We start from the raw sequence: 14,218 nt of genomic DNA on the forward strand, positions 1-14,218 counted from the left end.
CACTTCTTTTCCTGTACAGTTGGCCCCCTGGCTCCCCATGACGCCCCCCCCCCCCTCCGCCACACACACACACACACACACACACACACACACACACACACACACACACACACACACACACACACACACACATTTTAATCATTTATTTATGTCCACATAAGAGATACAATACAAGGACACAAATATTTACAAGGTGCTGTACCGACTGCAATCAGCAAATCCCGGACAAATACCCACACACCCTTCAGGGGTACAAGTAACCATTTCGCAAGCCGTTTGGCTGCTTTTTTTGGCATCCCACACACACACACACACACACACACACACACACACACACACATACACTCTTGTGGTATGGTTGAAACACAGGTTACGCTACAATGAGGACACGGTGGACAGTCGGTAGCTGTCTGCCGCCTCACTGCTTGAAGGTCCCGGGTTCGATTCCCGCCGGGGACGATGTGGGCACTGGGGGGCGTGTTCTCTCATCAGCGTCCATATAGTAGACATCTGTTGGCAACAGTTATAAGTCATATTTATACTCCTACAAATCATCATATATGATGCAAATATACTATAGTATTCATAACTATTTAAGTACTTAATTAACTTAATACTTAATTTATTCTCAACGGTTTGTAGTTTATTTATAGAAGTTTATCTTTTTTTTTAAATTATTATTATAAAATTCTTGTCTGGTTGGCGCAGTCCAGAATGTTATGGGCGATTCATTGCATATGTGGAGTTTTTTAAAACAATGCGAGGCATTGAACACAAACATGAACATTCCTTCCCACATACAGTACCTCTTATAGTACATAGAAATTACATTCTGAATTATGCATATTATCATGGTCATCCACACAGTCTATAACCACTGTAACTATAGTGTTTCTTTTCCTGCATAGTGCAGTGCTTGTTTAGACAGTTGTACAGCTATATACTTTAGTTTAAAGACCTAGTGAAATGAAAAATACGTTTTTCACACTTTTAGACCATATCCTTGGTCATCATATCGGCATACCGAACAATGGATGTCAAAACAATGGGAAATTTAAAAATGTTGTGTATTTTTATATCAAAAGTCCATAAAAAGACAATTACTTCCTTTGAATGAAAACATGCTGCGTGATGATGTGTAAAGGCTCACATGCTAATAAATTAATCTTGATTTAATACACCTGTTTATTTGCCATTGCTGTGTTGTCCTCCAAACACAGCTGGTTTTGATTACAGAACTACTCCGTTTTTAATCTCATTCAAGATGACATCCAGACAGTGTTAAAACTCGTTTTAATCTTAATAATCACCCTAAAATATGTATCTGAAAACATGATAGGTAAGAAATAAGCCATGAGCTTTGCTGCTCGTCTCTGTCACTTTGTAAACAAACACTCTGCATGTGTTTTGACAGCGCTTCTTGTTTTCCTTTTCTTGCCTTGAATTGCTGTATATGACAGTACTGGATCTATTATCCAACCTTAAAAAAATACTCTACTATACTATTATTCATAATTATTTAATCCAACAATTTTATAACCCATTTTGTTTCACCCAGTGTCAATTATCTAATTAAGTAATCCTGGGCGCTATACACTCCCTCTGCCAACCTTACAGTTTTCTGGTGTATTTTATCGTCAGTGGTACAGAATGACCAACTCTTTTATTTAGATTTTTTTATGAAAATTTAAAAACAAAACAAAACAATTACGAGTGCTGCCATGGACCTGGTGAAGTTATTGATTGGGACTACAGCGATGGTTGGCAGTCCTCTAGTTCAGTGGTTCCCAAATAGGGGTCCGGAGACCCCTAGGGGTCCTTGAGGGAGTTCCAGGGTCCCCAGCTAAATGATAGTTAAGAACCAAATGGACCCTTATGGGTCTGTAACTCAGAGAGTGTACAAATACACCCTAATGTCCTCACTTCCCTCATTCACACACCAATGGTGGCAAGCTCACACCGACCAACTCATTGGAGGCAATGTAGGGTTCAGTGTCTTGCCCAAGGACACTTCGACATGTGGAGAGGAGGAGCCGGGATACGAACAGCCGACTACCTGTACCTCCTGAGCCACAGCCGCCCAAATTGGGGTCTCAGAGATAGAAATGGCATTAAATGAGGGTCCGTAGCCTAATGCATATCAAACTGGGGGTTCTTGAAATTAAACGGGTTGAGAATCACTGCTCGAGCCGTAAAACTCTTCTCTTATGGGGATCTCTGGCATATATTTTCAAATGGGGGTCCGCGGGCTCATTAGTGTCAATTTGGGGGTCCTTTACATTAAATAGTTTAGGAACCACTGTTGGTACAAATGGAGGAGGATTGCAGTGTTTGTGTTGGAAACACTGCCGTAGCCTGGTAGGCCAATCAGTGGGTAATCATCTGTGGTCACTATTGTAGTTGCTAAGAGACTGGAGCAGAAGGTGTTCAAGTGTTCAGAGTAGACTGTGCAGAGCACAAGCTAGGAGCTGTGGATGTTAACCACTTACTGTATGTATTGTATACCCATACGTCTGATGATGGGGCGCTATCAACATTACATGTCCTGATTATTCGGAAAAATAACTGTGATTAACGATATTATCGCGATAATCATAAATCATTAAAATGCCACTTTTAGTTAACCAACTTGAACCCCCAGCATCCCTATTCTGGGATTGGGAATGCCATTCTATAAGCTCACAATGCGTTGCAACGCATCACGCTGTGAACTTGTAGATCTGCACATTTTTGGCGAATAGAGTGAAATGCTGTAAGAGAGTACCAAATGGGGCGTTTACAGGTCCGTTTTTACTGAGTTTGCAGCTCAACAAAAGCTAATTCATCCTGGTGTAGGACAGTTTCACGATAACTTTTAATTATTTGATTATTGTGAAAAAAGATTATCGCGATAAATGGGGTGATTATTGTCCCACCACCGATGACATCTAAATTCAACATTGGGGCCTAGAACCGGGTGGAAACAATGAATGAATTTAAAAACAATTACGTTGCATTGGCTCTGCAATGCAGTTTGTCTTTAAATGCACGCACTCTCAGATCGTCTTTCTACAGTACTTCGTCCTATGGTGGAATCACGCAGTAAAAATAATAACAATAAAAATGCAGCTTTACAAGCTCACAGCATGTACATTGTCTGTTTTCACTATTTTTAGTGAAAACTAAAAATGTGACAGCAGATGTTTTTTATGTTTGTCTCTAATGACACGCCCAAAATAGGGAGGCCAGGTTTACACTAAAAGGTTTAACAGATCCGATGTTGGTTGTAATGGATCTGTTACAACGAGCAGCCTCATCACCTATACGTACCTTACTTTGGGCAGGTGATGGTGAGGTTAGCCTACAACCCCCTCTGTATTCACAGAGCACTGTGACTTTGCATACAGTATGACATCTGAGCAGGGGGGGGGGGGGGGGTGCTATTTCTGTGCAGCACACACAAACTACACTGTACTGGTTCTTTATGGACCAATGAGTCAGACAGAGCATGAAGGTCAACTGGAAGGACATGAGAGCTACAGTATATAAATGGTTACCTCGTGTGATAAAGAGCTAAGTGGTGAAAGCACATCTGGTTGAACTGCCCACAATACAATATAAACTGACTAAAGCACGGGTCTTCAACGGGGGCCCCTAGCGGGTCCTCAGAGTTACTACAAATCATTGTGTATGGACTTTTTAAGATTAGTTTAGAGCACTTAAGAACGTAAATCGTTTGCCAGCCATGTCTGTGGACTTTAATGTCTGTTTAGAGCACTAAATGACGATGTAAGACGCTGTGTGGCCGGTATAAATACAGTGGGCACTCCTCACTTCACATGAGTGTGATATCTTCTTTTACAATAACCACTTGAACCCTATAGCATCCCTTTTCTCAGCCAGCTCATTTGCCGATAGTAGCAGATCCACAAGCTCTCAACAAAGAGCTTGTAGATCGGCTATTTTAGACAAATAGGTTATTTTTGTATGCTGGTTAATTGTTCGACAATACATATTAACATGAATCTAACACACACTGATGATATAGTGCTGTCAAACAAGTCTGTGAAGCTATCTATGAAATCTATGAACAAGTTGAATCTGCAGTATGTAGTGGGGGTCCCTGCTACATCGCTCTCTCAGCTTAGGGGTCCTTGGCCTGAAAAACGTTGAAGACCCCTAGACTAAAGTGTTTTCAGGGGGAGGGGAAAAATGTTCACCATATGCTGGTGCTGCTACCGTATTGTATGTGATATGGATATTAAATCATTTGATCTGACACTCTAGGAATAAAACAATGCATGCTTGACATTAAGTAGATAATGATTCGCAGAACACTCTAGAATGATTAGCACTCTTGGTAAGTAGGAGCTGGAAGAATTGTAAAATATAAGCCTTTTTCTTTCTTTTTTTCCCTATTTATTATTAGAAACTAGGACAATGGCCTATAGTAACGTGTCTGCATAAACGTCATGCGAAGCCTGGCATGTACCTGTACATCATGTGAAGCCCCTCCAACATCTGGCTTTCAGAAATAAGTAAGACAATTACGTGTGATTTTCTTACTTATTTCTGAAAGCCAGACTGCCACATGACATAATCTTCAAAAGCCATGCATTGGAGGGGCTGGCGCCCCCTCAATAAGCAGGACCCCACTTGTGATGTCATGTTTGCTTTAAGCAGTGACGTCATCTGTCAGCCTCAGTGGTTGCCCCTCACTTCACAAAAGTGTGATTTTTGTTCAGTTCTCTGAAGTGTGTGTGTGTGTGTGTGTGTGTGTGCGTGTGTGCGCATGGGGGTCTATGATGCGTTTGTCCCATAAACATACGTAGATAACATACGTTGATTAATAGTATAATAAGAGTTCTACTTACTGTAGTTGCATGTGGGTGTCTTGCACCAAAATTAGTCAATCTACTGTACAAGCTGTCACAATGCGTCTTGTGAGCTGTATTTAGCTCACGTTATACAGACATACTAGTTTGATGAACTGTTTTATTTTTCTTCAAGTTTAGTCAGTAAGCCAAATTGCCAATTCACCTCATTGTTTTATAGTCCCTGTTACTGCCAACTTCTCTTGGTCTGGGGAAGGTGGTTCCCAAACTGGGGGCTGGGACCCCCAAGGGGTCAGTCCCACATCATTTTGGGGTCCCCCCAAATGATTAGCTTAATGTGCAACATTGTTTTCTCACTCAACAGTAAACAAACCAACATACTTGCAGGGCATCTGGGCAAGATTTTTTCAAGAGAAGAAAAATAGACCAGCTCACAATGACTCGGAGTGTGAGGTGTTGTAGTTTGGTTATTTTCACATTTATCTGTGGAACCGAATCAAACTAAATATAATGCCTACAATTCCAAGTGCTTATCAGGCTGATGGGGGTTCCCAGGATGGGTGTGTGTGGGGGTGTTTCAAATATGATTATTTTGGTGGGTCACGACCTGAAAACTTTGAGAACTGTTGGTAAAGTAACCACGTGTATCTCCAGCGATACAAATGGATTCGACAGCTGCTTCTACTCACCTCACAGCCCGGGGGGGCATTTAATCCATGTGGAGGAACACGCTATTCCTCCCACTCCCCTGCTGAACATTCGCCCTGACCAACAATTTGGGAGTTGCTTATTGCCAGCGACAGAGAACATCTTCCCCTGCTGCCTTCCCGCCCGCGAACATGTCCATACTGTGTTCGTCAGAGCATCCGGCCAAGCCAAAGGCACTGCGGAGGAATCCAACTCCAATTGCCACGGCGGTGGGCCGGTGCTTTTCCCCTGAGCCCCTGCTGACTATTTTATAAAGCATGTATAGTTTATTGATTTTTGTGGTTTTTGACAGCTAATTTTGATTTAGTTTTAGTCATATTCCTTCGAACTAGACCTGTACGTGCCCGTCGGCTACTGGCCTACTTGAGAACGATGCAACTCGGGAACCTAATAATACCCGTTATCAACTTGTCATAGCACCCGTTTGACCTGTCTGTCTGTGTCCCACATGGAGATGGAGATCTCTGTATCTGCCTGTGTCTGAAGAGGGCAAATTCACTGCTTGTGAAAAGGGGACTGGTTAAGTAGTCTAATCAATTGTCAGGTGCGGGGTTGCCATGGCTGAGGCAAAGGCTGGAAATTGCACAGGTGAGGGGATTTAGGCTGATTAGGCACTGCACTCCCTGTGGGGGTGTGGAACGCGTGTGTCGAATATGAAGTCGGTGGGGCAAACGGTTCTCGAGTTACGCGCATTACAACCGTACACACATGCACGCACGCACGCAGACATGCAGAGACGTGGCATATTTATAGCAGGATACATTTTCATTAAGTTTTAGTCACCTGACTTTTTCTTTTTTTCACTTAATTTTTATTGAAGGAAGAACAGACAAGAAATGTCACCTGACATTTTAATCACCTGAAAGGTTTTTGTCGACTAAAATGTATTTTGGTGGGCATTAATGACATCGTAATGGTTGTTCACAACAGGTGTTGTGAGCCTGTAGATCTGCTATTTTCAGCATGCAACCAGTCATAAAATAACTTTAGTTCTACTGGAACTCTTCTCCACTACTCCCTCCCTTAGTCTAGGTTTTGTGTTGACAAAATTGTCAATATATTTAGTCTTAGCCGTAGTCATCATCATAGCTTAGTTTTTATTTCAGGTTTTTGTGTGGAAAAAAGGTACTAGTCGACGAACATTTTTCGTCATAGTTTTAGTCGACGGAATCAACACTATAATTGCAGTATATGGTACGGTATGAAACTTGTGGAGATTTGAAACTGGCTATAGAGATACTGTAGGAGTGTAGGTAATCCAACACACATACAGTCAGTGACGTATTAACTTCACAAAGATGATTATGATGCTCAGCCAACAACACTGACTCAGTGATTCAGATGTGTTTGGTAATGCTTGGTGACTGACTAATACTGTACATGGAAAACGTGTGCAAAACAATTCAAAATATGGGGTCATCCATGATGGTGTGCCCACTGTGCCATGATGCCTGACGGTTCAATTCCCAAGACGGAACGCACAGACCTTTGCTGCATGTCACTCCCAGATCCTGTCTCACTCTCTTTATGCTGCATGTGGGCTATTGATAAAGGCAGAAAAGAGCCAAATATATTTATAAAGAACTGTAATAATCAAAATATAAAGCCATTAATGCAAAGGTTTTGTCTTAAACCAAAACCAATAATATATCTCTATACAAATGCACATAGCGCCAACATTTTGGGGGCCCTTGGGGGACATTTTGGGGGCCTTTACAGCAATGTAGTTGTGCTGCAGCAACACTGCCTGAATTGAATTGAAATTGACTGTGGCTGGCCTGGCAGGCCACCGGTAATAGTCCCGGTCCTCCCAACGGCCAAACCGGGCCTGCTCGAATTTGGAATGCATTTGTGGAATCGGCCTCATCCCTATATCAATAATGTATTCCAGGAATTATTGTGTGATGTAGTTCTGCAATTTGGTTGTTTTATGTGACAATTTTCCTTCATCTTGCTGTCTATACTTCTACTACGTTTCCCAGAATGCATGGTGTCTGTGGTTGTGAGGTCTTATGGCTGCACACGTTGCATTCTGGGCTATTGGGGTTACTGGAGGTGTATCTTGGTGCAAAATGGTGAGTCAGTAAGAAGCCCTTGCTCTTTTCTTTTTAGGGACTGACATATAAACTTGATGGCTGCCGTTTATGTTTTAGACTGTTGATGAATGTTCTCCTATTAAACTTAATTATAGCTGTGCTGGAAATATCACAGTGTGATGAATTGTGATCACATCGTCTATTTGCCTAGTTGCTCGTGGGAATGAGAAAAATACACAGTGAAACGACATCATGCGGCACCACAAACGCACGGTATACTGTATCACCAACATCCCCTGTGAATAATGTTTGCCAACATTTTTCAAAAACAAAAAGAAAACAACAGTCATAAAGGAGTGTGAATCCCTATAATCTCCTTCAAAACCACTCTAAGAGAGCACTTCCAGGTGTCTGCAATTCAAAACTGGCCCCAGTACAAAGCCTAACAAAAACTGTTTTTTTCCCTTCTTTCTTGGGTTTAAAATCCTCTTAGCAGACCTTGTATCAAACAATCAATCAATCAATCACAAAATGTTTTTTCTACTATTTTCTTTTCGTGTAAATTCTAGCTAGCAGTTTGGGCTATCTTATAATTCCCACTAGGTGCTGTTCTGAGTGCTCTTTCTCTCTAAATTAATTCATCATTCTACGTTAACAGCCTAAATGGTTTATTTAAAGTGTCCGGCATCTCAAGAGCCTTTCTCGAATTGAGATGGCAAGGCTCTGCCATTATACTTTATGTTAAAAGTTTTTTTTAAAGGAATTGATGTCTGGCACACATTTACGTGTGTGTGTGTGTGTGTGTGTGTGTGTGTGGTGTGTGTGTGGCCACGCACGCTGCACACATTTTAACTGGCCTAGAAGGCCTACTATAGTTTGTATACAAGTAATATATTAGGCATCACCTCAATACCATGCAGGCTATTGGCTACCTTAAAACATTGATGTTTATTTTATTTTTAAATCAGTGAGCTATTATGCATAACTGACACGAACATCAAAGGGAAATTGAAACATAATTGTTCCATGGAAACCTTAAGGTTTAGGTACATATTGTTATAATGCTTTGTTTTGGATTCATATCAATACATTTTAAAAATAGAGACAAAGAAAATACCTTTGTTATAATGGAAACTGTCATATAGGCCTTTGGGTATTTTCGCCATAATGGCTAAATTCTGTTGGTTTGGTAAACAAGCTTTAGTGTTCTATTGACCACAGCACCACACTCCATCACTTAGGAGGGACAGTTTCAGTCGTTCAAACCAAATTAAGTTATGCAACTCTGTCTATACAGTCCCGGAAAGCGCATGCACGATGATGAGTGTAGCCTATCTGTTAAGTGAAATGTCCCTTTAAGTAAACGCAGTGAAGGCGCAGAAAGCACACAAGCGCACCGTGCACAACGTCGTGCCATGCAGGCTGTCACTTGAATCAATTAGGTATTGTTTTAAGCAACATAAATTGTCGCTGCAAATTAAAGTAGTAGCCTCTATAAGCTGTTTTACTGTGCAGAAAATAACCATGAAATGTATTGTCTTTCAAACGCATCTATTCTTTCATATAATGTTTTCGTCGTAAAGATAATGACTGAGTTAAAAGCACATTAAGTGTGGTTGCACTGGTTGGTATCCCGATCCATACGTCCTGGTTGAGGTTGCAACGGTTGAAAATCACTGGTCCTGATGAAAGAGTGCGTTGAAATGCTGTAAGGCTGTGTGTGGGAGACGGTCGACATGCTGACGGGGAGGGAAGCAAAAAGCCAGTGATCTGGTGCTCACTCAGTGCGTACGGAAGGACGCACGGGACAGGACAACTGCAGATGGCCTATTTAGCTTATTCGATCTCGGACGGGGTGAATTACAGTAGCTACTAGAGATCATTTTGGCCGGTTAGACTGCGGCGGGCAAGGCGATAGCCTAAAAAAAGACACGTCCCATCCCAACATGAATAGCGACGGCTGCATCAAGGAGTCTGAACTGAAGAACTGCCTCTCATAGACGTTTTGCTGTGATAGAGGCTACATGATCTGCAGACGGACAACACGATCGCAAGTTTAAACTATTTTGATCCCCCCCCCCCACCCCCCTGGCCCAGTCCCACTACTTTAATGTTCCGTCATCAGCTCGTGTTTGAGTAACCTGCTTATTATATTTAAGAAAGGTACGGTGGCGTCGTCTCTGTTTATTCATTTTGATGCCCATATTATGGGCGCATTTCCGAGAGAATCATCCGCTTCACCCGTGAGGATTTTGTCGCTGTTTTATTCAGATTTTAGTCGGATCGAGGTGCAGCAGGGCGGCTATATTCTCACGCGGCGGTTCGTGCATGGGGTCGTCTCCACTCTCCAAGATAGCTATATAGGTTATTAATTTTTAATTCTTATGCATCCGCACGAAGACAGGACGAAGACAGGACAACAAGAAAGGAGAAAACGAGTGATCAACCAAGGAGACGGAGGAGACAAGTGATGAGGGAAGCGAGAATGAATGAGATATACTGAGAGCGAGGAAAGGAGATCGGAGGAATCAAGGTAACGAAGCACAGTTTAATATGTTAATATATGTTATCACTGTTGTGTGACATCGGTGCCGGTGCGGCAGTGATGCCGTGTAATGTACGTGCACCACCCATGGCTATTGCTTCCGTACAGTAGCATATACACAGCCTATATGCACAGGCGACAAAAAAGGCGGACAAGCATGTAAGCCGATTTATCTCTTGATATTTTATGCTTTGACAGATATGGAGATGGCTACGATGCGACAACGGTGCAGTCGTTTCATGTTTAAAATCCGTGATGATGTGACGACTGCTCTAAAATCGGTAATCTATCTAACTCGTGGACTTGTGTGAATATTTATGGCCTATAAATTGCACCGTCCCCTATAGAATAATACATTATTGCTTGCTTGCAATGTGTTATTTAGGCTACATGGATGATGCCAGAGAAACTGGAAACAACTATAGGCTACATGTCTTGTTAATAGGTCTATATATCTTATGCATGACCTTATCCATGGCATTGCTGTCAGATAAGAAATATCCCACCCTTTGCAAGTCTGCATTTGATTCAGTCTGAACATGGGCAGATGACATTGGAAAGTATCCAACAGCAGCCTATGTGTAGCCTATATAGAAATGAATGAGCGAATAATTGACATGATAAGGCTGCCTGGATGAATTGCTTTGCCGAGAGGATCTGTCTGTACCAGTTTTAAACCAAAATACCAAGCAAGCCATGCATGTGAAAGATGGGAAGATGCATCGTGAACCATAACATCACTCATCTGCTTGCCACTTTCTGTGCAATTCAGAAACGTTTCCCCCCCGTAGGCTAGGGGGCTCATTTAGTCAGGAATAGCCGCATCACAGCGCAATGTAGACCTCCAAAGTAAACTATTCATCTGTGCCAGATTAAAAACCATTTGTCATCACCTCAATCTTCATGGGCCTATAGTACACCAGAATTTCTGAATTCAATAACGCCTCCAATATGTGGTCTAATACATTGTTGTCTTAATGCAAGAAAGTCCACATTTTTGTCTATATAGCCTTGCGTGTTCTATTATTGTGGTAAAATAGCTTTTAAATTGTTATCTTAATGGGAGGAGAAAGTCCACATTCTTGTCTCTATGGCCTTGCCTGTTCTATTGTGGTAAAATAGCTTAAAACTTAGAATGAAATGAATGCATTAAATGCTGTTATTCATTGCTGTTAAGCCTTTACCAATGCCCCTTATTTCACTTGGGTGCATTGTTTGTCCTGCCAATCCCTCAGTAAAAAAAAAATGAATTGGCAGATCTGCTATTCTGAAGGGGCCGGATGAAATTCAAATTCTTCAGGTGGTAAAATAGCAATATTGCAACTGTCTGATTGTGTTATCTGGGCATTCAAGAAGCCAAGCTTGGAATTGGTTTACTGCCAAACATTGTCCCCGAGAAGACGGAAGGATTTATGTGCCCCTGTCTGTGTAACATCACCATTAGAAAAAAATATTCTTGGCTTTCGATTCCTGAATAATGGTCATATTACAATTTTACTCCAAGTTACCACATTTTTAAAGCAACATCCAGAATGAGATTTATTTGAGTGTCATTTCAGTGTCATATTTAGGTGGTTATATTGTACACAGTGAAAGATTCACGGGATATAAAGTAAACAAATTATACATTACAGATGGTATTTGACATTCTTTGCACACTGACCTGGAATTGAGTTATTCCAACTTATAAAAATCCATTAATATTATCTGTAAATTGGTGTGAATACATGCACGCACGCACGCATGCACGCAGGAGACAAAATTGTAAGAGCACATGTACTTACATAATGCATGCACACATATGCACGCACGCACGCCTTTTGTTTTCTATGTGGCATGCAAAATCTCCCCTGCATCGCTCTGAGAGGGCTGACTAAATTGATTTGTTAATACAAAATATGCTATACAGTATAGCAGTGACATGCATCTCAGACAATGTGACCCAGGATGGCTTCCAGCATCCCTCAGGAGAGCTGAATACAGCGGCATACAAGGTTGTCCAGAGCGATGTAGGGATGTCCATTTAGTGGATTTCAAAGAGTATGGAAATTGTACTTCTGTACGGTCTGAACCAATGGCATTTCACTTCTTCACAGCTACAGTGGTTTGACTCTGACGGTGTGACAATGGATGCGTCTTTGGAGTCAGACTGTCGGAGTCAAATGAACAAACCAGATTGTATCGTATATATTGGCACGCCACATGCTGTATTGCCATTCCTATGAATGGATTATCGATCTTGACACAACATAGATGTTTGTCCTTTAATTCTGAGGAGCAATTAAGTGACTACTGTATACAAGACATACAGTAGCAGACACCTATTTGGCTCTATTTTGAAATGATATGTACTTTATTTGTTGTTTATTTAATTATAAATTACTATTATTTCATTTTGGGGGTCCGATCTTATCTTTTGGTTTATTTAAACAGTGTAGAGAGATATATATACCGTCACCATTTAGAATAGTCTTGTTACGTTGAGGATGCATTGTCATGGACTGGGAGCACCATTTAGCTATCGGCGCACCCTGGTAATTATTCTTGAAAAACTGATTGGTTTTCAGCATAAAATAGAATTTCTGGTCCTCTTCATAGCTTTCAACAGGCCACTGAGCGAACAGACCCAAATGTATTCTATTTTGGTCGTGTTCATGATGGGTACACAGTAAAATCCATAGGGTTAATGTGTACAAAATGTGTACACCCTTCATTAATGTTCCAGCTGGACTCTCTTAGGAGTGAAATTGACACTGGGATTTTGCTGTGTAATATTGATTTGTACAGACATTTTGAAGGTGTACAAAAACAAAAGAGAGGAAACCACCCTTTTTGCAAGGTTGAGCCATTCTTGAATGTCAATTTTGACCCGCTTTCCGTTGCCCAAATGTCATCTTTTGATGTAATACTCAAAGTTGGCCCTTCAGCGTGACCTTTACCACGATGCTTTTTGGTGAGTGGCATTTGCTGACACGTTGTTACATTTTGTTGTTGTTACATTTGCCGGCGAGAAATGGGGGGGGAAAAGGACTGTGGTTGAAACTAAAATAGTTCCTGGAATGGAGATTGGTCTCATTGTTGTCAAAATGGAGCTCAAGATTGCAGCGGATGTTTTGAAGGCTTGACACATCTATCTTGGCCTTGCTGCAGTCAGTTGCTGATCAGCAGGCACGAAGAATGTTGTCCGTACTTTTACTTCTACTACATCTCAAAGTCTACATTGTGATATTTTTGCTTTTACTTACGTAAAACATGTGAGTACTTTTTCCTCCACTGACGCACCACGCACAGATGCACGGCACGCACGCGTTGGTCACGTTAGTGTGGAGGTGTCTACTGATGGATGGGGCTGGGCAAAGTGGAGCCATGCATTTTTCATGGTGTGTTGTGTGGTGTTGCCACGCACCTGCCCCTGATATCGTTGCTGTCGGGAGGAAACCCTGTATCTCTTTTTACGTTTTATAATAAATGTACCGGTATGCCCTATTGTAGGCCTATACATGGTGATGACGACAATAACCCCCCCCCCCCAAATAAAAAGTAGTGAAAATTGCCACTCTACAGGCTCACAAAACCCTCCACACTTTGTGCGGTGCGTTGTGAGCTTGTATCCCTGCAATCTTTAAAAAATGAAGTTTTAGCATCCATAAAACCCAAAATTGGGGTCTGTCTGTACTGTACGTGTTTAGACTATATGGTTAGCCAGTGAAAGGTATTAAGAGCTTTGTGACTAAATAATATTAACTACATTGTAAACACATGGTTATCTCCTGAACAGCAACGACTTTGGACATACAAGGTTTCTCCCTGACAGCGATGATATGCATTATATACACTATAGGTCATTTTTTTTATACCTTTTTGAATAATGTCAGCCTTGCCTCCACCACAGGGCCAGGATTATTATTTTTCTACCAGTCTGACCTAGAAACTCTTTATTGTGTAGTGGTGAAAGGTAGAATTCTCCCTCCTGGCTCCACACAGGCACGGCTGTTTACCTCCCGATTCCTGACACCCACCACCGAGTGTCCTGACGGGAACGTGATTCTAATGACACTAATTGTGCTGGAGTGAGTTGATTGGTAAATATTTATGCATTATCGAAAAACACTAAG

The 14,218-nt window shown here is 41.5% G+C and overlaps 2 protein-coding genes across 2 annotated transcripts in view; both read left to right on the forward strand.

The window, feature by feature from the left end:
* Positions 1-14,218, forward strand: part of LOC308323369 (4-galactosyl-N-acetylglucosaminide 3-alpha-L-fucosyltransferase 9-like) — a gene marked incomplete at both ends in the record, with an annotated part of 182,943 nt that overhangs the window by 92,464 nt on the left and 76,261 nt on the right. The window lies entirely within an intron of this gene.
* adgrl1a (adhesion G protein-coupled receptor L1a) overlaps positions 9,995-14,218 on the forward strand; it is a 194,276-nt gene continuing 190,052 nt past the window's right edge. The window contains exon 1 of the mRNA XM_080776013.1: positions 9,995-10,091. The gene's annotated coding sequence lies outside the window, so the exon portion shown is untranslated. The remainder of the gene's footprint in view (positions 10,092-14,218) is intronic.

Source organism: Protomyctophum bolini (assembly GCF_963924005.1).
Source record: "Protomyctophum bolini genome assembly, chromosome: 11".
Taxonomy (NCBI): Eukaryota; Metazoa; Chordata; class Actinopteri; order Myctophiformes; family Myctophidae; genus Protomyctophum; species Protomyctophum bolini.